Genomic DNA, 26,578 nt, shown 5'->3' with positions numbered 1-26,578 from the left:
CTTAACTCTAATTTGGAAAACTTCAGCTCTTGCAGTGAGAACAGAGCACCAAGCACAGGCTGAGCAGCAGTGCAAATAATTGGATTATGTGTGAACCAGATAGGAAATGAGAATGGCTAGGGGGCAGAGGTAATGCTGACTGACCTGATTCCACATCAACTTTTAAGGTAGAACCAATAATTTTTGCTGATAAATCAAATGTGAGTCATAATTCCTGAAAGAAGCTATCAATCCAACTTAGTTTTGCCTTCATTTTTTCATTCATGATTTATTCAACTTGTTGAGTTTTTACCATTTACCCAACACTATGGCTATGTGAATTGGAATATGGATATTGCATTGTTTTGTTTTTTTTTTCTGAGAAGTGCATTGTCTACTGGAGAGGAGAGACACATACATAAAAGACATCCCAAGCATATGAATGACAGTGACAAAAAGAAAACAGACTAACCCGAGGAAAATGAGTGACATTGTAACAGGAGAAAGGAAAATGACACATAAACTGGCAATTCATTTTTCATTTTAAAAACGAGTAAAAGTTGAGAAAATATTTTCTGGTCCAAACAATAGAGAAGGGACCAGAGTGGTATTACAGCAGGTTGGCTGCCAGGGTTCAATCCCCAGCATCCCATATGGTCTCCCAGGCTCACCAGGAATGATCTCTGAGTGCAGAGCCAGGAGTAACCCCTGAGCACAGCTGGGTGTGGCCCCAAACCAAACAGAAAACCCAAACAACACGGAAGATATGGTTTACACTAAAGCAATGACAGAAGGTAGAAAGAAAAGCCAAAAGATTTTATAAAGCTATAGTTGTTAAAGTTAGTAGAATAGGAAGTAAATTTTAATAAATTGTGGGAGAGTATAATAATATTTTTTCTGGCTTTTATAGCTATATGAATGATGACTCTTCCAATAAAGATGAAGAACAAATTTTGGACAAAGTAAGTCTACTGGTTTTATAAATGTCACGGATTTGTAACTTGTCATTTACATGGAAATATCCAGAAGACAAATGTTAAAGCAGATTAGTGGTCAGGAAAAGGGAACAAAGCTACTGAGGAATAAATACACAGGTGGTAATTAAAGACACTGAATCCTATTAACCAGGAAAGGCACCAAGATATTTTCAACAAGTTTTCTACTGAAACTCTTGAACCTAGACTCAAACTACAGAAATGACATTGGTATACTACGCATTTTGTCTTTGCATGTACAATTATATTCAGCTCCTTTTATTTCTTCTTGAGTAATTTTGTTGATTTTCTTTCTTGCACTCTCATGCCTTCTCTTATTGATGCTTCTTAAATCCTGTTCACATCCTACTCGACCATTCATCACACGCCATCTCCTTGTGGCAGTCATTCCAGAATTCCTTTACCGGGTAGGTTTACATAACTAGATTCTCCACAAATATTTTGCTTTTCTCTCTTCAACCTAGCCAGAAGAGTACTACAACATCATTAACAGTATTAAATTAACTAATATCTCAAAAGTCTTAAAATAATGCTCACTGCATAAAACTAAAAATAACATCTGTTGTATGGGATATTTTTAATAATGCCATTTCAGAGATAGCAGAGAAGAAATGATCTAGATTGTGGGTTCTGAAAATTTGAAATTTTAATTTAATTTAATTTACATTAAATGATTTTATTTTTTTTTAATTTTTTATTTATTTAATATTTTTAATTAGTGAATCACCGTGAGGTACAGTTACAGGCTTACAAACTTTTTTTTTTTTTTGCTAGTTTTTTTTTTTTTTTTTTTATTTTATTGAATCACCATGTGGAGGGTTACATAGTTCTCAGGATTATGTCGGTTATACAATTCTCAAACACCCTTCCCTTCACCAGTGCCCATCCTCCATCACCAACCCCCCAGTATACCTGCCGCCCCCTCCCACCTCCCCAGTCCCCACCCTTGTACTTGATAAGTTTCACTTCGTTTATGCCTTATCTCGATTACATTCCATGTTTCAACACACATCTCACTACCGTTGTTGGGGTTTCCCCCCAAAAAGAAAAGCAGTCCTATTGCCAAGGAGGCATTTGATAGTTCTCCACTGCTAAGAATATAGAGATATTAAGTCCCGCTGTTTGTTACATAACTTTTCTTTTTCCCCCTTGCCCCGAGCCACCGAGTTCACGCCTGTTTAGTAATCACCACGCTGCCTGACAAGGGAAAAAAAAAAAACGAAAAGGATGGTTATTTCCCGTCATCAGCAGACGTGGGGCTCTGGCTTTGTTGATAGACTAGTAGAGTGTCTGGAAGCAGTTTCTGGAACCGAAGGTCTTGCGCTGGTATCGGCTCCGGCTCGAGATTCCACCAGCGTCCCACTGTTCCATGTACATTATTTTCCCCCTTATATCCTATTCCCACGCCACCAGGTCTGTTTGCTTTGACGACACGCCGCGTTTCTTCCCGAGAAAGAAGAAAATTTCTTCTCAGCTGGCGTGGGGATATAGCTTAGTTTAGTCTAGAGAGATGGCTACCGTTTTGATTGCCTTCAATATTTCAGCAACAGACTTACTATTCTTGTTAGGATCTCCCACTAAAGTCCGACCCATTAAAACGGAACCATTACATATTGCTGATGCTAAGATGACATTAGGTCGTGCGGCCTCTGCTGCGGCCTCGCGGTTTTGGGTTTCTGTATAAAGTCCAGGGAAAGTACAACCAGAAATAACATCACTACAAACTTTTACCCTTTTACGGTGCTCATAAGATGGAGAAGTCCTGCGCTGTGTTCAGGAGGGAGGAGTTGAGAGAGAGAGACAGGTTAAGAGAATTGGGGGATGCCCGGGTCCCACTGTTTCAGCGCACCGTGGGGTCTCTGGTCCCATGCCGGAATTAGTTCAGTGGGCTGCCTGGAGTCCAAGGGCGCTCCCTTGGGCTCTTCCATCATGCTCGCTCCGCAGCCGGATCCAAAAGGTACATTAAATGATTTTAAATCAAAATCTAGCTATGAATGACTCGGGTAAATTTACTTAGATTTTTCTAATATTTGCAAACTTTCTAAAGCCAGGGATATGACTATCAGAATACTGTATCAGTAATTTTAAGTAATTTTCTTATTTTAAGTTTTAACTAAAAGTTCTTTTAAAGTTATCATGAGTAGAAATATTCTATTTATCTTTTGTATCACATTTATAATCTTTGATAATTCTTTGTACAAGTCATATACCAAAATTTATAATCTTGAAGAACAGGATTTTGTAGATTCCACAAACCCACTGAACAAAAAAAAATTTGATTTCCAATAATTAGAAAAATTAATCTCAAAAAAGAATATTTAAGATAAAGAATAAAAGTCATGTGTTTCAAAAATCATTTTTAAGACTTGTTTTTAATTTCAACTAGAATAAAAGAAAAGATTGACTTATATTGAAGTAAAGATTCTGCCCAGCATTTGCCAGAATTTCAGCAATTGTAGTTTCTTTTGGAGAATGGGATTCCCAAGCAATATCCAGGGGCCCAGGGACCACTCATAGTGGTCTTGGTAAATTAGACCAGACAGTTGAATGTTCTACCTACTGGTGCCATATTATTAGGGTACAGTGGTGGTGGTGGTGGGAGCTATCAGAACTACCTTGACAGTGCTCAGGAACCCACAGGATGATATCTAATGATGCTGTGGGAATTGAGAAGGTAGTATCTTAAGTCAAACTCAGGGTTTTATGCTCTGAAGTTTATGCACTTCTGCCCTTTGTATTTTGACCACCATGATCAATTTTAGAGCACTGAGAAAATTAATTGAATAAATGAATAATCAAATACTTGGATCACTGGTATCACTTGTCATCCCATTGATCTTCGATTTTCTCAAGAGGGCACCAGTAAAGTCTCCATTTTTCCCTGTCGTGTGCTAGTGTAGCCCAATGGTATCTGCTCTCTCCAGGAACAGAGTCTCAAACCGTTCATTCAGGGTTTTGTCAAAGAAGTCTGACCATCTCGTAGGTGGGCAGCCATGCAGTCTTTTGACATCCCATGGAATCCAGTCGGTAACAGCTCTAGTCCTGTGGTCATCTATAAATCTCATTACGTGTCCAGCCCATCTGATTTTTGATACCTTGGCAAATGAGACAGCGTCCCTGATTCTTGATCGCTGATGGAGATTGGAACTCCAGATTCCTTCTCTCACTTGAGTGAAACGTGATACTCCAAGCATGACTCTTTTGATTTCTCTTTGGGAGACCCAAATAGTGTTCTCATCCTGTTTTTCTTAGAGCCCAGATCTCTGAGGCATATGTTAGTGCAGGAAGAATGGTGGAGTCAAAAAGATGTGCCCGGAGCCATAGGTTCTTTGTCCTCTTAACCACTTCTTAAGATTGCCAGATTCTCCCAGACAGAGAAACAGGCTATATGATATTGCGCGGTCTCAAAGCAGCCGCACACTTCTGAGAGCTTGCTTTTAAGTCTCTCTCTGGATGTTGGCCATTAATGGGATTACACACACCTGGGTTTCTCTGCAGGTACCTTCATCCATGAGGCCTGTCCAAACGTGTGGAGAGGTGCCTCTGGCATGGCTATAGCTAGGTTCCTGTGGTCTTGGGCTGCCGGCAGCTCTGCTTGGGGTGGGAAGGGAAGCTGGAGCCCGGCCCTAGAGAAGACAACCAGGCATGCGGGCAAGAGACTCTCCATTGCCAGAAAGGCAAGAAGAAAATTATTCATGACTTTTACTTGGATCTCTTTGACAGCCATGTCCACCTGCCCACATACCAAATTCCGCAGGATGGATATGTCATTCCCAACGTTCTCCCTTCTGAAATCCAATACACCATTTCGCTGGTAAAGACGCGAACAGCACCTGGTCCAAACAGGATCAGACCTGAACACATGAAGAATCTGTCGCCAGTATTCATCAATACACTGGCCCAACTCTTCACACGCTACCTGTCTGAATTCAAGGTTCCATCCAAGTGGAAAACCATTAGGACCATTCTGTTGTACAAGAAGGGAGACATCCATGACATCAGCAACTATCGCCCAATCTGCCTGCTGTCTGTCATCTACAAGTTGTTCACTTGTGTCATCCTAAATAGAATAGGCAGAACACTAGACGAAGGATAACCATGCGAGCAAGAAGGGTTCCAAAGGGGATTCAGCATGATAGACCATATCCACACAGTGACCAAACTCATTGAAGTTTCGCGAAAGTTCAAGATGCTTCTCTGTCTATCGTTCATCGACTTAAAGAAGGCCTTCGATTCTGTTGAGACTGAGGCGGTCATAGAAGCCCTGGCCAAACAGGGTGTTCAAACTCAGTATATCAAAATCCTCCTTGAGCTTATTTTGGATTCACCAGCAGGATCTCACCATTCTACAAGGAAGTGATCATTGATGTAAAGAGAGCGGTGTGGCAGGGTGATACCATTTCACTGAAACTCTTCAGTGCTGCCCTTGAGAACACCATGAGACAACTGGAATGAGAAGGAATGGGAGTGAAGATAGATGGTCGGCAATTACACCACCTCCGCTTCACTGATGACATCGTTCTCATAACACCAAACATTAGCCAAGTGGCACAAATGCTGACTGACTTCAACCACGAGAGTGGAAAGGTCAGAATGCAGCTGAATCTCAACAAGACGATGCTCATGAAAAACGAACTGGTCCCTGAAGCTTCATTTGCTCTCAATGGAATGAACATCTCTGAATGTAGCAGCTATGTGTACCTGGGTCGAGAAATCAACATGAGGAACGACTTTGTGCCAGAACTGCGCAGGAGGAAGAGAGCAGCGTGGAATGCATTCAAGAGCGTTGAAGAATTGGTTAAGAGGACGAAGAAACTCCGACTCTAGGCACATCTTTTCGATTACAGAGTTCTTCCTGCACTAACATATGCCTCAGAGACCTGGGCCCTACGCAAACAGGATGAGAATGCTATTAGGGTATCTGAAAAAGGAATCGAAAGAGCTATGCTGGGAATATCATGTCTCACTCAAGTGAGAGAAGGAATCTGGAGTTTTGACCTCCATTGATGGTCAAAAGTCAGAGATGCTGTTTCGTTTGCCAAGGCATCAAAAATCAGATGGACCGGTCATATAATGCAATTCAGAGATGACCACTGGGCTAGAGCTGTTACGGACTGGATTCCACGTGACGTCAGAAGACCTCATGGCTGCCCTCCAACTAGATGGTTAGATTTCTTCATCAAATCTCTGAATGGACGATTTGAGACTCTTCCTGTTTGGAGCGAGCAGATATCATTGGGTTGCACTAGCTCGCGACAGGGACAAATGGAGATGTTACTGGCGCCTGCTCAAGCAAATCGAAAATCAACGGGACTACAAGTGATATAAGTTATACAAGTGATGACAGAAATATGAGTGATCTTTAATATTTCTTTTATGTAAGTGTAAAATTTGAACAATGACTTCAATCACAACAAAAATACCATTTAGCATGCCAATGGTAAATGGTAAATTAGCATAATAATGCCAATTCCCTTATAATAAGTTGGCTTACAAAATTAGAACTTAGCCAATAGGACATTAAAATGTAGTTAAAAGAAAAATCGAAAATAAGCAGCTGTGAAGAAATAGGAAAGAACAGAATCAATATGTCATATTAATATTAGATAAAATAATATTAAAGATCATGAGAGAAATTAACATAAAATCCAGAGGATATGGCTCAGTGGTAGGTGTATGCCTCCATATATGATATTCTTGGCTCAACTCCAGCAGTATATATGCACACATACAAGTACATAAATAATTACTAAAATCATATGCAAATTTAAGGTATTTTCACTTATAAAAGCATTAATGGGGGGATGGAATGATAGTTGCTTTGCATGTGGCCAACCTCGGTTCAAGTCACCAGTACCCCATAAGCCCACCAAGCCTGCCAGAAGTGACCTCTAAGCACCACGAATAAACCCTGAGCACCACCAGGTGTAGCCCCCAAACAAACAAAAAACTTTTTTCAAAGCAATAATAATTACTGGTATTAATAATCTTTAATGTTTAAGACATTAATATTAAAAAATAAATATAACAGGGATAAAGTTATGCTGTTTCATCTCAACAAATCATTTGAATGCTTTTTGTGCACCCCCCCACCTTGCCACACACACACTTTTGTTTTAGTAGTAGAAGACTTACTTCACCCAATATGAGTAGTTTTTTTTTAATAGTAATAATTTGGAGACATTTAAGACTCCAAAATAATGTGGTCCCAGAAAGAGAAATGAGGAACTCTCTAGTAAGCAAACTTATAGAAAATATTGTCACCTAATAGAAAATTCACCTTAGCTCTAATGAAGAAACTCAACAAAATGCAAAAACTAAATCAGATAAAATAATAATTCAATAACCTCAGGAATAAATTTAAGTAGCTGTGTTTTATTATAGCTTTTGAAATAACAGATTCAAATATGAGTGTCAATAGCTGAGATGAGTGTCATAAGAAATGCTGTAAATCGGGGCTGGAGCGATAGCACAGTGGGTAGTGCATTTGCCTTGCACATGGCCATCCTGAGTTTGATCCCCGGCATCCCATCTGGTCCCCCAAGCACGGCCAGGAGTAATCCTGAGTGCAAAGCCAGGAGTAACCCTGAGCATTGCTGGGTGTGACCCAAAATGCAAAAAAAAAAAAAAGAAATGCTGTAAATAGATCAAATGAAGACAAAAATGAACAAGCTTAAAGACAAAAACCTAGAAACGATTCCTTTGTAAATCTATGGCATGCCAGTGCAATCAGAAAGATACTTACGATTGAAGAAAAAAGATATGCATAGAGAGCCAGATAGTTTCATTCAGAAAAGCAATATAAATAGAATGGATATGAAAAGTGAAGAGAGGGTGAAAAAACTTATTTAAATAAAGAATAGGGGGGCTGGAGTAATAGCACAGCGGAGAGGGCATTTGCCTTGCACGCAGCCGACCCGGGTTCGATTCCCAGCATCCCATATGGTCTCCTGAGCACCGCCAGGAGTAATTCCTGAGTGCAGAGCCAGGAGTAACCCCTGTGCATAGCCAGGTATGACCCAAAAAGCAAAAAAAAAAAAAAGAATTGGAACGTCTCAATTCCGGAAAGAAACATAATAGACAAATCCATAAAACTAGTAGAGCATATAGATGTCCAAGAGGATAAAGACCCACACTAAGACACCTATGAAAAAAGTCAACAACAAAGAAAGTCTTAAGGCTGTCTTTGTCTTTAGCAGGGAAAGGCAGGTTTCGTATGAAGGCACTCTTAGTAGAAGTTGTCATCTGACTTCTCAGCAGATGCATTATAGGCCCGGAGAGATCAAGTATCCTGTTCAAAATAATAAAAGAAAACTAATAGCCAGGAATACTGCTTCCTTCAAGTTATGCTTCAGATACCAAGAAATGAAGGCATTCACTGCCACTTTTTTTTAAAGAAAGACTGGAGGCCTTTAATAGGAATCAAGAGAGTTCATAATCAAAAAACAAATAAAACAATGGATAATACCAGAAAATTGCAAGTCTACTCTGAATGCGGTATAAAAAGTACATTATAAAAATATATTACCAAAAATCTTAAAATAACAATCAATTTAACACTCTGCTAATTATTGTGTGGCATAATGGGAGTCATCTTGAAAATTAGAACATTAAAGAGGAAAACTCAAAGGACAGAATCTGTATAAGCTAATAAAGTTAGGACAACATCATGATGAAAGGAATTACTTGAGATTATGAGACATTCTCTACAAAGCCCATGCCAATCTCAAGACAAAAATCTGGACCTAACACACAAAGATTTAAAAAGGGAAGTAGAGGAAAACACTGTAGATTCCATTAAAATGAAATACCCGGGGACTAGAGCAGATAGCACAGAGGTTAGGGCGTTTGCCTTGCACGTACTGACCCAAGTTCGATTCCCAGCATCCCATATGGTCCTCTGAGCACCACCAGGAATAATGCCTGAGTTCAGAGCCAGGAGTAATTCCTGAACATCTCTGGGTGTGACCAAAAAAGCAAAAGTAAATAAATAAATAAATAAAATATCGGGTTTATGTCAATGATCTCCTTAGATATAAATGACCTAAGCTCATTTATAAAAAGGCAGAGAAGGGTGGATAGAGTGAAACACAAAACCAATCTACATTAGCAGAACAATATTTTACATAGATATTATCTAATATCCCAAACAATCAGGGCAAGGCTTGAAGCAACACTCAGAAAATAATTTGTGTTAGCCACTTTAAACAACTTAAATTGTAAAATAAATTTACTAAACTTACTAAAGAACATGGCACGCCCTAATTTTTACCTTTTGTATAAAGCATCAGCATGAAGATTTCACTTGCTCAAATGTATGTGGGAATTTGAATTAAAACATGAGAAATGCTGGTCTCCAAAGGGCATGGCAAAAACCTCAGAGCCACTTGAGCTGTATTTACACTTTCTCTAGATTGATGACAGGCCACACAGCTCAAGTTCTTGCTAGAGTATACATTCTTGACAATAGCTAATGGGCCACTTTGAAAAATAATGCTGTAATTCTTCTCAGGCTGGTCTATGATTCAGAAACTTGGGAAATGCCCCTTCACCGTGAATCAGAATAAGGCACCACTGCACTGACAAAGTACTGGATTTCTCTACTTTAATTTGGTATAATTTATTCTCAAACTTGTACCACATGTGTCCTACTATCTGTGCTTTGTGAGAAAAATAGGGAAACAATGATAATTCCAAATGCAAAGAACAATTAGGAAAAGTTTTTGGGATTGTCCCCTAATTAAGGTGTGTGAAAACTATTTTATAGCAAGCTCTGAAATGAGACACAAAATATTTGAAACTTTCTGCTCAAACCACTTTGAATAAGCAAGGCAGTATTTTTATTGTTTTCCTCTTCAAATTACAGTGCAGGGACCTGAGACATTGTTACAACAGGTAGGGTCCTTGCCTGGCATGCAACTGACCTGGACTCGATCCCTGGAATCACATTTGGTCCCCTCAGCACTTCCAGACGTAATCTCCAAATGCAGAGCAACAAGTAAGTCTGAGCACAGCCAGATTTGTTTTCCCAAACAAAGAAAAATTTACATTTTTAGTTCTTTGAAAGTAAGAATTATTCAGTTTAGGAAGGGAGAGAGTACGGGGGCAAGGGCATTAGCCTTGCACAAGGTCAACCATTACTTTGTCTCCAGCACCACATACTTACTCCAGAGCACAGAGCCAGGAGTGGGCTCTGGGCATAGGCCTGGTGGCCCAAAGCACCCATTTCCTGGGCATAAAAGAGTTATTGAGTACCACATGTCTTTTAGAGCTTTCTACCTTGTTCAGCCATAACACATGTTCGCAAATGTGTGATGAACACGTACATGTAAACAAACTTCTAAAGAGTTTCCATCTGCTGAACTGCACTAAAATATGGAATACTTCATTTTTTTAACTTGGCCTAAGAATTTTTCTTGCTTCTTGTATATATAACTATCTTTCATTTTTACAATTATTATTATTATTATTTGATTTTGAGACAAGAGCTGTTCTAAGATATTGAGGTGTTCTCTTTCTCTCTAATCCCTTATTTTTTTTTCAAAAAGATTATTTCAATGCATTGTCAATTCAGATGATCAAATTTTGGGGTGACACATGCAGGTCAATTTTATTAAGTTAAGTAATATGTTCAGAGCTGGAGAAGCAGTACAAGAAGTAGGACATCTGGTTTTCATGTGGCTGACACAGTTCAATCCTCAGCACCAAAAATGGTCCCCAAGTCATCTCCAAGAACAGACCCCGAGCACAGTCAGGAATAAGGCCTGAGCACTGCTTGATGTGACCCAAATTCCCAACAATAAATTATCTTACAAAATAAAAAGCAAATTTAAAAGATTTTTTTCATATAACACTTAGTTTTTTTTTAAAATCCAAAAGTTGCTGGAAAATATTGGCAGAACACTTCAAGATATTTTCAAGATATGATTTCATTGGCTTAGGCAGCAAAAGAAAAAAGTTTTACACAGTACTACAGCAAATTAAAAGTTTTCTGGATGACTAAAGAAACACAGACTGAGGGGCCGGAGCGATAGCACAGCGGGTAGGGCGTTTGCCTTGCACGCGGCCGACCCGGGTTCGATCCCCGGCATCCCATATGGTCCCCCAAGCACTGCCAGGAGTAATTCCTGAGTGCAAAGCCAGGAGTAACCCCTGAGCATTGCTGGGTGTGACCCAAAAAGAAAAAAAAAAAGAAAGAAACACAGACTTAAACTAAAAGATTAAATGGGTCAGAATTTTAAAACTTTCAGGTTATCAGATAACAGATAACATGTCAATCAGGTAATAGGTTTTATCCAAGATATGTAAGTGCTCAATTCAAAAACTATTAAGTATGAGAATAGAAAATGAATAGAAAATTCTATGAAGAAGACAATGACTGCCAAAGACACATGAAAAAGGTCCTTATCCTCACTTGCTATCAATGAACTCTGAATCAAGATGACTCTGAGACATCATCCATGGCTCTTGTCAATAAAACTGGGAAAAATATGTGTTGATGGAGATGTGGTGGGAAAGGAAGCCTCATCTGCTATTGGTGGAAATACTGCCTGGTTCAAGCCCTTTGAAACCCAGTATGGAAGATTCTCAGAAAACTAAGGCTAGAACCTCCATATGACAATGATTCCACTTCTTGTTACCTATCTCTAGGACACAAAAGCTTTTGTGCACAAGGAAAATGTACAGTTATTCACTGCAGCACTTAGCACAATAGCTAGGCTATAGAATTTACCTCGGCATCCAATGCAGATGAGTGGATAATGAGGCTGTGGTAATTATATATATATATATATATATATATATAACATATATATACATACATACATAGTGAAATACCATGCAGCTGCAAGGAACAAGGAAATCATGCATTTCACTGCAATTTATAGAACTGGAGGACATCATGTTAAATAAAGTAAATAGGAAGGACAAGTACTATAACTGTACCTCATGGTGATTCACTAATAATTTTTTTTAAAAAAGAATAATCTAGGTATTTCCCCGTTGATACCTTACATTCTTCACCCTCATGTATGTGTATCTATGTACAACACATACATGAGGGTGAAGAATGTAAGGTATCAATGGGGAAATACCTAGATTATTCTTTTTTTAAAAAAATTTATTAGTGAATCACCATGAGGTACAATTACAGACTTACAAACTTTCGTGGTTGCGTTTCAGTCATACAATGGTCGAGTACCCATCCCTCCACCAGTGCCCATTCTCCACCACCAATGGTCCGAGCATCCCTCCCACCACCTATACCCCGTCCTTCCCCAACGCCACCCCACCTCGGTGGCAGGACATTGCCTTTTGCTCTTTTTCTAACCTTTTGGGTGTTGTGGATTGAGGTAGAGGTATTAAGTGGCCGTCATGTGTGGTCTGTAGTCTACTTTCAGCCCACATCACCCATCTTGAATGGTCCTTCTTAGCACCTTTTGCTTGGTGGTCCCTTCTCTATCTGAGCTTCCTTTACCCCCAGCATTTGAGACGTCTTCTAAGCTGTGGAGTAATCCTCCTGGTACTTATCGCTGCTGTTTGTGGGTGTAAGTCTCCCATTCTGTTACTTTATATTCCACAAAAGAGTGCAATCTTTCTATGTCTTTCCATCTTTTCTGACTCATTTCTCTTAGCATGATACTTTCCATGTTGCTCCACCTATATGCAAATTTCATGACTTCATCTTTTCTAACAGCTGCATAATATTACATTGTGTAGATGTACCAAAGCTTCTTTAACCAGTCATTTGTTCTTGGGTACTTGGGTTTTTTCCAGATTCTGGTTATTGTAAACAGTGCTGCAATGAAAATACATATAATTTCTATTATACTGTTTTGAATCTCTGGGATATATTCCAAGAAGTGGTATTGCTGGGTCAAATGGGAGCTCAAATTCTAATTTGTTGAGAAGCGTCCATACTGTTTTCCAAAAGGGCTGAACTAGTTGAACAGTGCTGCAATGAAAATACATATCATTTCTATTATACTGTTTTGAATCTCTGGGATATATTCCCAGAAGCGGTATTGCTGGGTCAAATGGGAGCTCAAATTCTAATTTGTTGAGAAGCGTCCATACTGTTTTCCAAAAGGGCTGAACTAGTTGACATTCCCACTAGCAGTGAAGGGGAGTACCTTTCTCCCCACAACCGTACCAACACCGGTAGCTTTTTTTTTAATTTTTATAATTTATTTATTTTTAATTAGAGAATCACCGTGAGGGTACAGTTACAGATTTATACACTTTTGTGCTTATACTTCCCTCATACAAAGTTCGGGAACCCATCCCTTCACCAGTGCCCATTCTCCACCACCCGTAAACCCGGCGTCCCTCCCACCCTCCCCAATCCCATCTCCCCCCCACCCCACCCTGCCACTGTGGCAGGGCATTCCCTTCTGTTCTCTCTCTCTAATTAGCTGTTGTGGTTTGCAATAAAGGTGTTGAGTGGCCGCTGTGCTCAGTCTCTAGCCCTCATTCAGCCCGCAACTCCCTTCCCCCACATGGCCTTCAACTACAATGTAGTTGGTGATCGCTTCTCTGAGTTGCCCTTTCCCCGGAACGTGAGGCCAGCCTCGAAGCCATGGGGTCAACCTCCTGGTACTTATTTCTACAGTTCTTGGGTATTAGTCTCCCACTCTGATATTCTATATACCATAGATGAGTGCAGTCTTTCTATGTCTGTCTCTCTCTTTCTGACTCATTTCACTCAGCATGAAACTTTTCATGTCCATCCACTTAACTACAAAATTCTTGACTTCCTTTTTTCTAACAGCTGCATAGTATTCCATTGTATAGATGTACCAAAGTTTCCTCAACCAGTCATCCGTTTTGGGGCATTCGGGTTTTTTCCAGATTCTGGCTATTGTAAACAGTGCTGCGATGAACATACATGTGCAGATGTTGTTTCGATTGTACTTTTTTGCCTCTCTGGGATATATTCCCAGCAGTGGTATTGCTGGGTCAAATGGGAGCTCAACCTCTAGTTTTCTGAGAATCGTCCATACTGTTTTCCAAAAGGGCTGAACTAGCCGGCATTCCCACCAGCAGTGTAGAAGGGTCCCTTTCTCCCCACATCCTCTCCAACAGCGGTTGCTTTTGTTCTTTTGGATGTGTGCCAGTCTCTGTGGTGTGAGGTGGTATCTCATGGTTGTTTTGATCTGCATCTCTCTGATGATTAGTGATGCAGAGCACTTTTTCATGTGCCTTTTGGCCATTCGTATTTCTTCCTTGGTAAAGTTTCTGTTCATTTCTTCGCCCCATTTTTTGATGGGGTTGGATGTTTTCTTCTTGTAGAGTTCAACCAGTGCTTTATATACCATTGATATCAACCCCTTATCTGATGGGTATTGTGTAAATATCCTTTCCCATTCTGTGGATAGTCTTTGTATTCTGGTCACTGTATATCTTGTGGTGCAGAAGCTTTTTAGTTTAATGTAGTCCCATTTGTTGATCTCTGTTTTTACTAGATTGCTTAGTTCCGTGTCACGTTTGAAGATACCTTTATCTTCAATATCGTGGAGGGTTTTGCCGACCTTGTCTTCAATGTACCTTATGGTTTGTGGTCTAATGTTGAGGTCTTTAATCCATTTTGATCTGACTTTTGTGCATGAACACCGGTAGCTTTTGTTCTTTCGGATGTGGGCCAGTCTCTGTGGTGTGAGATGGTATCTAATTGTTGTTTTGATCTGCATCTCCCTGATGATTAGTGATAAGCAGCATTTTTTCATGTCTTTTGGCCATTCAGATTTCTTCTTTGAGAAAGTTTCTGTTCATTTCACTGCCTCATTTTCTGATAGGGTTGGATGTTTTATTTTTGTGGAGTTCAACCAGTGCTTTCTAAATCCTTGATATCAACCCTTTATTGGATGGGTATTGAGTGAATATCCTTTCCCATTCTGTAGACTGTCTTTGTATTCCAGTCACTGTATCTTTTGAGGTTCAGAAGCTTCTAAGTTTAAGGTGGTCCCATTTGTTTATCTCTGTTTCCCCTTGCTTGGTCAATGGTGTGTCATCTTTTAGGATAACTTTAGCTTCAATATCGTGGAGGGTTTTGCTGACCTTGTCTTCAATGTGCCTTGTGGATTTTTGGTTGATGTTGATGTTTTTAATCCATTTTGATCTGACTTTTGTGTATGGTGTTAGGTGGACGTCTGAGCCCATATTTTTGCATGTGGTTGTCCAGTTTTGCCAGCACCATTTGTTAAAGAGGCTTTCCTTGCTCCACTTCACATTTCTTGCTCCCTTATCAAAGATTAGATGACCATATATTTTAGGATATGTATCAGGATATTCAATCCTGTTCCATTGGTCTGCGGCTCTGCCTTTGTTTCAGTACCATGATGTTTTAATTATTACCACTTTGTATTAGAGTTTGAGGTTGGGGAAGGTGAGGCCTCCCATCTTCTTTTTCACAAGAATTGCTTTAGCTATTCATGGGGGCTTACCTACATTACTCTTAACTTTGGATTATTAAAATTAAGACAGGGATGAAAAGAAACCAAGTGGGGAGAGTAAGAAGACTTAAATGGGCAGACTCATGATACTGATGTATATAATGGTGGTATAGAGCTGTGGTAGCACTGTAGCACTGTCATCCCATTGTTCATCGAGTGGGCACTAGTAATATCTCTACTGTGAGACTTGTTGTTTCTCTTTTTGGCATATCAAATATGCCACGGGTAGCTTGCCAGGCTCTGCCGTGTGGGTGGGATACTCTCAGTAGCTTGTCAGTCTCTTCGAGAGGGATGGAGAGATCAAATCTGGGTTGGCCGCGTGCAAGGCAAATGCCCTACCTGCTGTGCTATCACTCCAGTCCGTAGAGCTGTGGTATATGCATATATCTAAACCACCATGTATCAGCGCTATAAGAATGAGTTTCAAACTACAGCAACCCTACTTACAAATATATCTTACAGGGAAACAAGCCAGTGGTGGAAGGGAAAATGGGACATTGGTAGAGGGAAGTTAGCAGTATTGGAGGAATTGGTGTTGAATATTGTACACCTTGTATTCTAATTTGAATAAGTTTACAAGAATTATGGTGCTTTAGTAAAAAACAACCATTGTAAGATAATAAGTAATCACAAACTGTTAAAACAGTTCACGTTTAAAATCTAATTTTTTTGTTCTGTACCCTAATCCTTCTCTATTCTGACACAAAATTTTAAAATAAATATCAAAACACAGAAAAAACAGTTCATGTTTAAAGAGTAATTCATACACTATATGATACCTATACTCCAGTATAGTTTTTCTGGATGAATTATGTTTTATTGTTTAATTTCCATTTCTGGTTGTTCTTTTTTTTTTTTTTTTTTTTTGCTTTTTGGTTCACACCTGGTGATGAACAGGGGTTATTTCTGGCTCTGCACTCAGGAATCACTCCTGGCGGTGCTCAGGGGACCATATGGGATGCTGGGTTTTGAACCCGGGTTGGTCTCGTGCAAGGCAAAATGTCCTACCCGCTGTGATATCACTCCAGCCCCCAATTTTTGGTTGTTCTTAATCTGGAAAGAATTTCTAAATTTTTTACCTGTTTATGTGAAAATAATTATTAGAATTAGCACCTTAGATGAAAATTTTCTCTGGCTTTTCTATTTGAGTAGGTATGTTGTCTGAAGAAATGGCACAGGGACCATTGAAAATTAAGCCAATGGGGCCTGAACAATAGTACAGCAGATGAGACGCTAATTGTGTTTGTGGCTGAACCCAAGTTCAATCCGTGGCACCCATAGGGTTCCCTAAGCACCTCCAGGAGTGATCCCTGAGCACAGTCATAAGAAAGTCCTAAGTATCACTGTGTATGGCAAAGAGAGAAAGAAAGAAAGAAAGAAAGAAAGAAAGAAAGAAAGAAAGAAAGAAAGAAAGAAAGAAAGAAAGAAAGAAAGAAAGAAAGAAAGAAAGAAAGAAAGAAAGAAAGAAAGAAAGAAAGAAAGAAAGAGAAAGAAAGAGATAGAAAGAGATAGAAAGAAAGAAAGAAAGAAAGAAAGAAAGAAAGAAAGAAAGAAAGAAAGAAAGAAAGAAAGAAAGAAAGAAAGAAAGAAAGAAAGAAAGAAAGAAAGAAAGAAAGAAAGAAAGAAAGAGAGAGAGAAAGATAAGAAAGAAAGAAAGAAAGAAAGAAAGAAAGAAAGAAAGAAAGAAAGAAAGAAAGAAAGAAAGAAAGAAAGAAAGAAAGAAAGAAAGAAAGAAAGAAAGAAAGAAAGAAAGAAAGAAAGAAGGAAGAAGAAAAGAGAAAGGAAGGAAGATGGAAAGAAAGGAAGGAAATGGAAGGAAGGATGGAAGGAAGGAAGGATGGAAGGAAGGAAGGAAGGAAGGAAGGAAGGAAGGAAGGAAGGAAGGAAGGAAGGAAGGAAGGAAGGAAGGGAGGGAGGGAGGGAGGGAGGGAGGGAGGGAGGAAAAGGGAAAGGAAAATTAGGTCTTTAATTTTTTAAATACCTGATTTAATATAATTTTTTGAGGTGCTCAAGGTTTACTCTTTTGTTGCACTTATTGATCAGTCCCAGCAGTTCTCAGGGAACAATATGTGGTAGCCAAAACCTAACCAGGATTGGCTACATGTAAGGTGATCATCTTCCCATGTGCCATCTCTCCATCTCCCTTACTGTTGAATATCAAATTACATAGGCTCTAAATTGGCTGAGCAAAGAAAGGAGGCCAGTAAAATGCCATTATGATGTGTGTTTTACTACTGTGGTGTCACTCGCTGCCATGCTAGGGATTCACTCTCTACTTGAGCTTACGGTTATGGTTAAAGCTATGGTTCTTAAGTTATGTGTCATTTGGAAATATAGTTTTCTGTGTTTTTATTTATTAAGACTTCATTTAGTCCTCACTTCTCTTGAGTACTTCATTAAATAATAATTTGGCTTTTACTAGGACAGGCAAACAAGCTAGCAATTGCATATTAAAGTGGAATAAATCTAGGGTAGAAATGCTAAGAAAGCACAGAGAAGATGTGTCCTCACAGAAACTGGAAAAATGCATTTAGACTATTAATGAGATGTTTACTGAAGGGATTTTGTATATATTTGTGATCAACAAATAATGTGTCCTGAATCTGTCATTCCCCAATTCCTGAACGCTTTGAATAATTTATGTGGCATGGCAAGTGGAAGTGAAGGTACCAGATAAAATTTGTATTGCTAATCAATTTATATGCATAATAAAAATAATAATAATTAAAACTACTTGACTTATCCAAGTTGTCCCAAGGTAACCCTAAAAGTCCTCTGTATGTGGTCGAGGGAACCAGAGAATCCATACTTGTATGATGAACTCAACTGGCTGTTGACAGTTTTGCCAATGGCCTGGGCAGGGAGATATGGGGTGGGGGGGTGTTGATGAACCAAAGATTGTGACAAGACTCTAAAAGCAAGATGAGGCAAGAATTTGCATTCTCTTTTATAACCCAGGTGTAGTTTTAACATGGTGGCATCCAACTTGGGAATTGTCAGAACTGAGAGATGATACATTTAGTTTGGTTCATGCCACTAACTTCCTGTTAATTCATTATAGCAGTTACAGAAATCTAACAAAATGCTATTTTCAAAGTAAAGAAACTTATTTGATCCTTATTGAGTTATTATAATGTAATGAAATTGAATTATTTAAAGTATCATATTGTATCTAGTGACATGTACTTTTAAAGTTTATTGTAAATTATGCTGGTTAATTTTTGAATGTCAAACTAACCTTGCATTCCTGGAATAAACCACACCTGGTGATGTATTTTGCAGACACATGCAACTTTGTTAATGGGAGATCTTCAAATATATTTTCTTTCTGAGGGTATTTATTTTTATATCAGAACAGTGTGGTGAAATAGAAATGCAGATTTTTTTTCAATTGGTAGATTTTTTTCCCCTGGAAATATTCTCTACCTAGAGTTTTCTGTGTTTTCATTTAGTTGTGATTTGTATCTTGTTTGTAGATTTTATTTATAATATTTGTCTACTTAGTGTAGATATTATTTTTTAGGTTTATTTAACATTTATGATGCTATATGTTTGTCTGTAGTGTTGGGTTGGTTTCTTTTTACTATCTAGAAATTTCATTAATTTACTGCTTTTGGTGGGCTGGAGCGATAACACAGAGGTAAGGCGTTCACCTTTCATGTGGCCTACCCGTGTTCGATTCCTCTGCCCCTCTCAGAGAACCTGGCAAGCTACTGAGAGTATCACACCTTCATGGCAAAGCCTGGCAAGCTATCTATGGCGTATTTGATAATCCTTTAAAATCCAAAAACAGTAACAATAAGTCTCACAATGAGAGATGTTGCTGGTGCCCGCTTGAACAAATGGATGAGCAATGGGGTAACAGTGACAGTAACTGCTTTTGGAAATTTTTCTGTCATTGTTTCTTTAAATGTTACTCATCTACTACTAATTTTATTGTGTCTGGAATCTAGAAAGAGATATGTTAGAATACTTTTATTCTGCTATTTTTAAACTCACTCTCTTGTTCAAACATAATTTTTTTTCAAATTTGTCTTTCATTATAATAACTTTCAATTTAATTATGTTTACAGAAAAAATGTATCAACCTTTAAAATTTTAATAATTGTACTTTTAACTTAAGATTGCGTTTTATTTTGTAAATGATGTTATGTTTAACCTTATGTGTCCTTGGACTATGTCATGGTGTCGAGTTGTTTGGCCAAAAATTAGTCTAGATGTTGTCTTAAAAGCAATTTGTAGATGTGATTCACACTTATAGTCAGTGAGTATTTATAAAAAAATGCACTTGATAATGTGGCTAGGACTCATCCAATCAGCTGAAGATCTTAAGAATAAAACCATGTTTCCTGAAGTAGAAAAGCTACCTCGATATTATATCAAAGTCCTAAATAAATTTCTAGGTTACTAGCTTGTCCAGTGATCTTCAAACTTATAAGTCCCCATGTTCATGCGAGCCAATCCTTTAAAATAATTATAGCTGTGCCAATAGATCAATGATATATTTTAGATAGATAACCCTAGAAGAACCCTAGTTTATATAATCATAAATTTTGTAGACATTTTTATAGTTTCAGACTATTTTTTTCTGCGTCTGTATGGGGGGGTGTCCCTGACACACTCCTCAGGGGACATGGCACTCACTTTTGGCAGTACTGAAAAGTACTGGGTGGTTCAATTTTGGTCCCAAGAATGTGGATCCTCTGGAACTTACTGCCTGAGACCAGTCAGGGTGATACCAGATGTTGTTCATGAGACTATGTGATCCTGGGGTTCAAATTTGAGTCCATGAGCTTAAAAAGTAGCTCCCTTGACCTCTGAGAAATCTATCTGGTCCTCTTAGTAATTACTATTTCTGTCATCTCATTTTAGTTTTGGTAAACAATTCCATTATAAGAACGTAAAAACTTCTGTCTGATTCCATATAATTTTTAAAACATTAGAAAATTGAAACACATTATTTGTCATTTGGTGATTTTCTTCTATATGTATCTGGTCACTTTAATTGGAAACTCATATTTAACTGATCTTATGTCATGGCTAATACACTGGGAAAACTTTCTTCTTGAGAAGTTTGAATTTATTCTGCTAGAAGCCAGGCAGTATTGCTAAACTGAAACTTCTATTCCTTTGCTTCTTAGCTTATCTGAACTCCTATTCAGATATTCATCCTTTGTGATTTTGGTCCCAAACTTAATTCTGGGACCACTAAGTTGATATTTATACTGTTCTCAAATAGTCATATTCTCTGTGTCTGGCTTTATATGTGTGTGTGTGTATGCACACACACACACACATATATATATATTATCGCATTGTTGAGTTTCTTTCTCTGTGTGATTCTACATGCACAGATATACATACATACACACAACATATAGTATTAAATACAGGGAAAAACCCTTGTAATGTAATATGTTGCCCACACATTGGACTATTGAAAATTTTCTCAACAAACGATACAGAAAACAATTTTATGGCAATTGAAATCCTAGAATTTTGGTAAAATTGTTTGCCTTTATTGTTTTGAACTTTTTTCTAATAATAAAAATAACTTTGGACTACAATACAAAATATGAATGAACATACATACCTCTACATAAAAACTCTGTCTGTAGTACTGTTGTAGCACTGTCATCTTGTTGTTCATAGATTTCCTTGAGCGGGCACCAGTAACGTCTCCATTGTAAGACTTATTGTTACTGTTTTTGGCATATCAAATACACCAAGGGTAGCTTGCCAGACTCTGCTGTGCAGGTGGGATACTTTCAGTAACTTGCCGGGCTCTTCGAGAGGGACAGAGGAATTGAACTCGGGTCGGCCACATGCAAGGCAAATGCCCTACCCGCTGTGCTATTGCTCCAGTCCTAAAAACACAAAAACTCTACTTCAGGTAATTTGCTATCCCCACCAGAAATGCAAGGGTTATATTTATCACTTGGAGCCTTACAGAGTAAAAGTCTGTTTGCAACATTTTTATGCTTGAAAGAATCTTATTTTGGTGATAGGAAAAAGCAGGAGTTATGATGACTATCAGTCAGAAGACAAAGTAGTTTTTATTATGTATAAATCATAGACTCATGGAAACTAAAATTTGAAAATGACCCAATAAGTCATCCAATCTATCTTCTTGTCAAAAAAAGAATTATTTCCTCAAGCGTTTAAAGAAACAGGTCTTATTCTATTCATCTCTTAAAGTTCCCTTCAGGATAAATACTGGATGATCTCACTCATGTGTATACAAAGAAACTGTGCATGGGGATAGACAGCAGTTAGTGACAAGACACACTTTGATTGTGGAATTGAGGTTCCCAAGGGTGTGGGGCAGGTGGGAAGGTTTCAGGAAAGAAGAGCAGAGGCTGATAAGATAAATACTAGGACAGTGATTCAGGAATTTGAGCTTTCAAGTGGGCAAGGGGCAGTAACCATATACCCCAAAAGTTTAAATATCAATACTATAATACTCCTATTATAATACAAAATATATTAAACATTTAAAAGTTATTCATTTCCCAAGGAAAATGAGTAAGAAAACAAAAATAAATCAAAACATCCTTTCCTTTAAAACTATCTTTCTATTATAAATGATTCTAGTTACATGTAAATTTGCTTAACATAATAGTCTTTTATAAATACCAGGTCTTAGAAAGACAATGTTCTGTGAATATGTTTGGAATAACACATAATAAAAGAAAACAGATTGCTTTCTTTTGGCATACAGATGGCCAGTAGGCACATGGAAAAAATGCTGTACATTATCAGGGAAATGCAAATCATAACAATGAGATATTACCTCACTCTTGTGAGATTGGCATATGTCACAAACTACAAAAATAACTAGTGTTAGTGTGGATGTGGGGGTTAAGGACACCTCATTCACTGCTGGTGGAAATGACAACCTTTTTGGGAAAAAAATATCAGCACTTTTCAAAATGCTAAGAATTTGAGTAATTCTACTTCTTGGTATATACCCCAAGGGCCAAAATTCTTTTGAGAAAACACATTTATATTCCTATATTTATCATAGCATTATTCACTAAAACCAAATCTAGAAATGATACAAAATGATTGAATAAGGAAACAATTGTACTTATGTACATGGGAACTAAACTAAACTTGGAGTACTTAGCACATCCAAGTGAGACTTGTTACTGTTTTGGGCATATTGAATATGCCACGGCAGCTTGCCAGGCTCTGCCGTGCAGGCGAGACACTCTTTGTAGCTTGCTGGGCTCTCCGAGAGAGAGGTGGAGGAATTGAACCCGGGTTGGACGCGTGCAAAGAAAACACCCTACCTGCTGTGCTGTCTCTCCAACCCAATTGGAAGCATGTATTACATCTTAAATTCAGAGTAATTGCAAATGAGTATAAGTACCATCTTTTAGAACAGAGCCAGAATAGTAGTTCAGAAGTTCACTTCCTCTTATAACTTAACTGGATCCTCAGTTCCTGCACAAACCACAATTCATGTTAAGGGATTATACAACTTTCTAAGACATATTCTCTGTGCAAGAAAATTCAAAAATTTTGGATGACTCCAATTTCCAGGTAAATCAATTTAAAATAATTTACCCTTGAATTCACCTCCTACCTAACATGCCAACTTCATTTCCTATACTTCTCTTCTCCTCATCTGAGTAAACTTGTTTCCTAAACATATCTTTCATTCTCTTTACTTTTGCTTAAATGTTTATCATATTCCCTCTCCTCCAACCTGCTAGTCTGAAATGTTTCCTAAACCTCATTTATATCATGTTTGTGTTCTTCACTGATATTAACTTCTTCCTCTATTTAGCACGGTGTTGTTCTTTAATTAACAGATGTAAAATGTTGACATATTGCGTGTTATTGTGTTATGGAGATCACATCATAGTTGTCTTTTATATGTCTCATACAACTATGTCCATTGTATAAGTTCATTGAAGTCAACTTATTGCTCTACCAAACTAACTCTTCATGACATAAGGATTTCTACTTTACACATACACTCACACATCTACATATTTATGAGTTTTACATTTAACTTCTGGAATCAGGTAAATGAGAACTAAAATCCTTGTTCAGACACAAAACTACTTGTCTTGGGAAATTTATTTAACCTTTCTCATAATCATTGTCTTAATAAAATGAAGTTTCAGTAACACTTTACTCATAAGATTTTTGTGAGGTATACGTAGTATATAAAAAATACAACATAGCATTAACATAGTGAGCACCTCGTGAGCCATTATTATTGTTATATTTTCAATAATAATATACTATGTATTTTATAATTATGTACTACATATGCAGCGAGTCTCTTGCCTGCACACCTGGCTGTCTTCCCCCGGGGGCCCCTGGGGGGGATGGGTTCCAGCTTCCCTCCCCGCCCCAAGAAGAGCTCCCAGCGGCTGAAGACATGAAGGTACCGACAGAGGAACTTAGGTCTGTGTAATCCCAGCAATGGCCAACATCCAGAGACTTAAAAGCAAGCTCCCAGAAGCAATATCTTAGAACCTACTTCTCCCTCTGGGAGAAACTAGCAAGCTACTGAGAGTTTTCTGCCCAATGGGAGATCTTCGCAAGCTTCCCATGGTGTATTCATATGCTAAAGCCAGTAACAAGCTGGATCTCATTCCCCTGACCCTGAAAGAGCCTCCAATGCAGCATCATTGGGAAGGCCTAGTGGAGAGAGGCTTCTAAAATCTCAGGGATAGGACGAATGGAGAGGTTACTGAGCCCGCTCGAGAAATCGACGATCAACGGGATTTCGTGATCGTGATCGTACTACATATGCATACATATAAAATGTTATAAGATGATTATTATTGAAGACAGATCATAAATTAAAACTTAATTGCAAATATGAAAATGTCTTTGATGGACTTGGTCTTGTATAGCAGGGACTGAGGTCAGAAACAGAAATTTAGACTGACCAAAACTTCATGATAACTAAGAGGTTGTCCTGCAACAAGGAAAAATGTGCCATCACTCATGCCCCTGCAGTGACATGCAGCCCTTTAGCCACTTCAGCTCACCCTATGTTGATTTGCAAGGATTCATTTTGTCTCTATTTCTAAACAATTTTTAAACCATTGTAACTTGGGCATCCAACAAGTAGGCGTCAGTTCCAAATCTCAAGAAACAATTGTTTTTAAAAAAATTCACATGTAAATATCTCTGTTAAGAATAGTTTCTCTAGAAAAATATTGTTTTGTTATAAAAAAAAAGTTTTATAGAATCTTTCACATTATGTAGATGTTCAAATTTTTAAACAACTATATATACAGCTAAGCCCTGTTTAGAATTTGCCTTACAAATTACATTTTTTAAAAAAGGTTTTTGTTACACAACAAAAATCATTATATTTTGTTTCATCTGCTTCTCTCCAATAAAATATACTGGTTTACCCTTCAGAGCCCTACCCAATAGGTGCAGTAAATCCAGGTATTGTGTGTTTAATGAAATCAGGTATGTAAAATAGAGAAGCAACTGACATATAAAAGTTTAGCATTGTCGGAGCTGGAGCGATAGGACAGTGGGTAGGGTGTTTGCCTTGCATGCCAGGACTGGGGTTCGATCCCCAGCATTCCATATGGTTCCCCGAACACAGCCAGGAGAAATTCCTGAGTGCAGCGCCTTGTGTAACCCCTGTGCACAGCTGGACGTGACCCAAAAAGAAAAAAAAAGTTTAGCATTGCATGTTTTCTGGGTATTTTTCAGCTTTCCCACCATTTGGCAATGGGCTGCTCACTGAGCCATGGGAGCCCCCAGATGTGCAGTTGCTGAATTCAATACCAATGGTAGGTACAGAATCAAAGAAGAAAAATTCATATTAAATATTTGTCAAAAAAAGAATTTCTCTGGACTGAAAATTCCAGTGAGAAATTGAAAAAAAAATGTTTGCTTCTAATTTAACTAGCAATTTTCAAGTTGGAGTTTGGAAGAGATGGGCCTAACGGCTTCCAGCTCTGCTCAGGACCCGGAGGTTCAGCTTAGCGGTTTGGGCCTGAATTAGATTCTTACAGCCACGATGAGACACGGCTACAGAGTGAGGTTAGGGGTCAGCAAACTGCATCCCGTGATGTGTGTCCTGGCAGAGAAGGGGGGAAACGAAGGGAGCTGAACACAGAATGTAGTCTCAGGGATCAAACTCTGAGTATCACCTGGTCGAGTTTTCAAGGCAGGTACTTTACCCCTTTGAACTAGCTTCCAGTTTCCCAGCAGCCTTTACCAAGTAGTTGGAGACATAAAAATGGCATATATACATCCAGTAGATGCATATAATTATATTTTCTGTAAATGATAATTCAGTCTTGGTTACATGCTGAAAAAATACATGAACCATGTACAGAAGTTGTTCTCTAAGGAGCACAGCGGTTGGGCTTTCGCCTTTCACAAGGCCGACCGGAGTTCGAATCCTTCGCCTCTCCTTCCTCCCCCCTCTCGGAGAGCCTGGCAAGCTACCAAGAGTATCCAGCCCGCGAGGCAGAGCCTGGCAAGCTACCCATGGCGTATTGGATATGCCAAAAACAGTAACAATAAGTCTCTCAGTGAGAGACGTTACTGGTGCCCGCTCAAGCAAATCGATGAACAACGGGATGACAGCGATCTTGAGCTCAGCGAAGTAAACGAGAGAGTAAAAATAGACTCTCCACTTACAGCTGTCTTGGCTTGCAACTGAGTCCATCATTTTCCATGCGATTCACGTGAAATAAAATTAAAATTTTTCCAAAAAATCTTTTTGACATAGCTTAATGGTGTCATAAGCACTGTGGCAGCAAGAGAAACCAAAAAGAATAAATTTCAAAAGGAAAATTTTGTAAATATTACATGCATGCCTAAAACTCAACTATCAAGAATGTTGTAAATCATAGTTCTTCAATTAAAAATAACTGGAAAATTTTGCAATACATATGTTTAGAAGATTTACACAGCTGGTTAGCTATGAACCTCTGTTAGAATTACCTTACAGGATCTCTGAAAACAAAATCATATTACTTTGTGTTACTCTCGACCAAGTGACAATCCTAGTCCTAGAGCACTAACATTTCAGTTCAGAAGAAAATCAGATGTAGAGTTAGTTTGTTTGTTCTTAATTTTTCTGACTTGCATGGTAGCATTCTACCATTCTGCCAGCTATAAGAGATATGAAAGCGACTCCCCACCAACCCA

This window comes from Sorex araneus, chromosome 1 (genome assembly GCF_027595985.1).
Source record: "Sorex araneus isolate mSorAra2 chromosome 1, mSorAra2.pri, whole genome shotgun sequence".
In the NCBI taxonomy this organism is placed as follows: Eukaryota; Metazoa; Chordata; class Mammalia; order Eulipotyphla; family Soricidae; genus Sorex; species Sorex araneus.
This window is presented reverse-complemented; position numbering follows the sequence as displayed.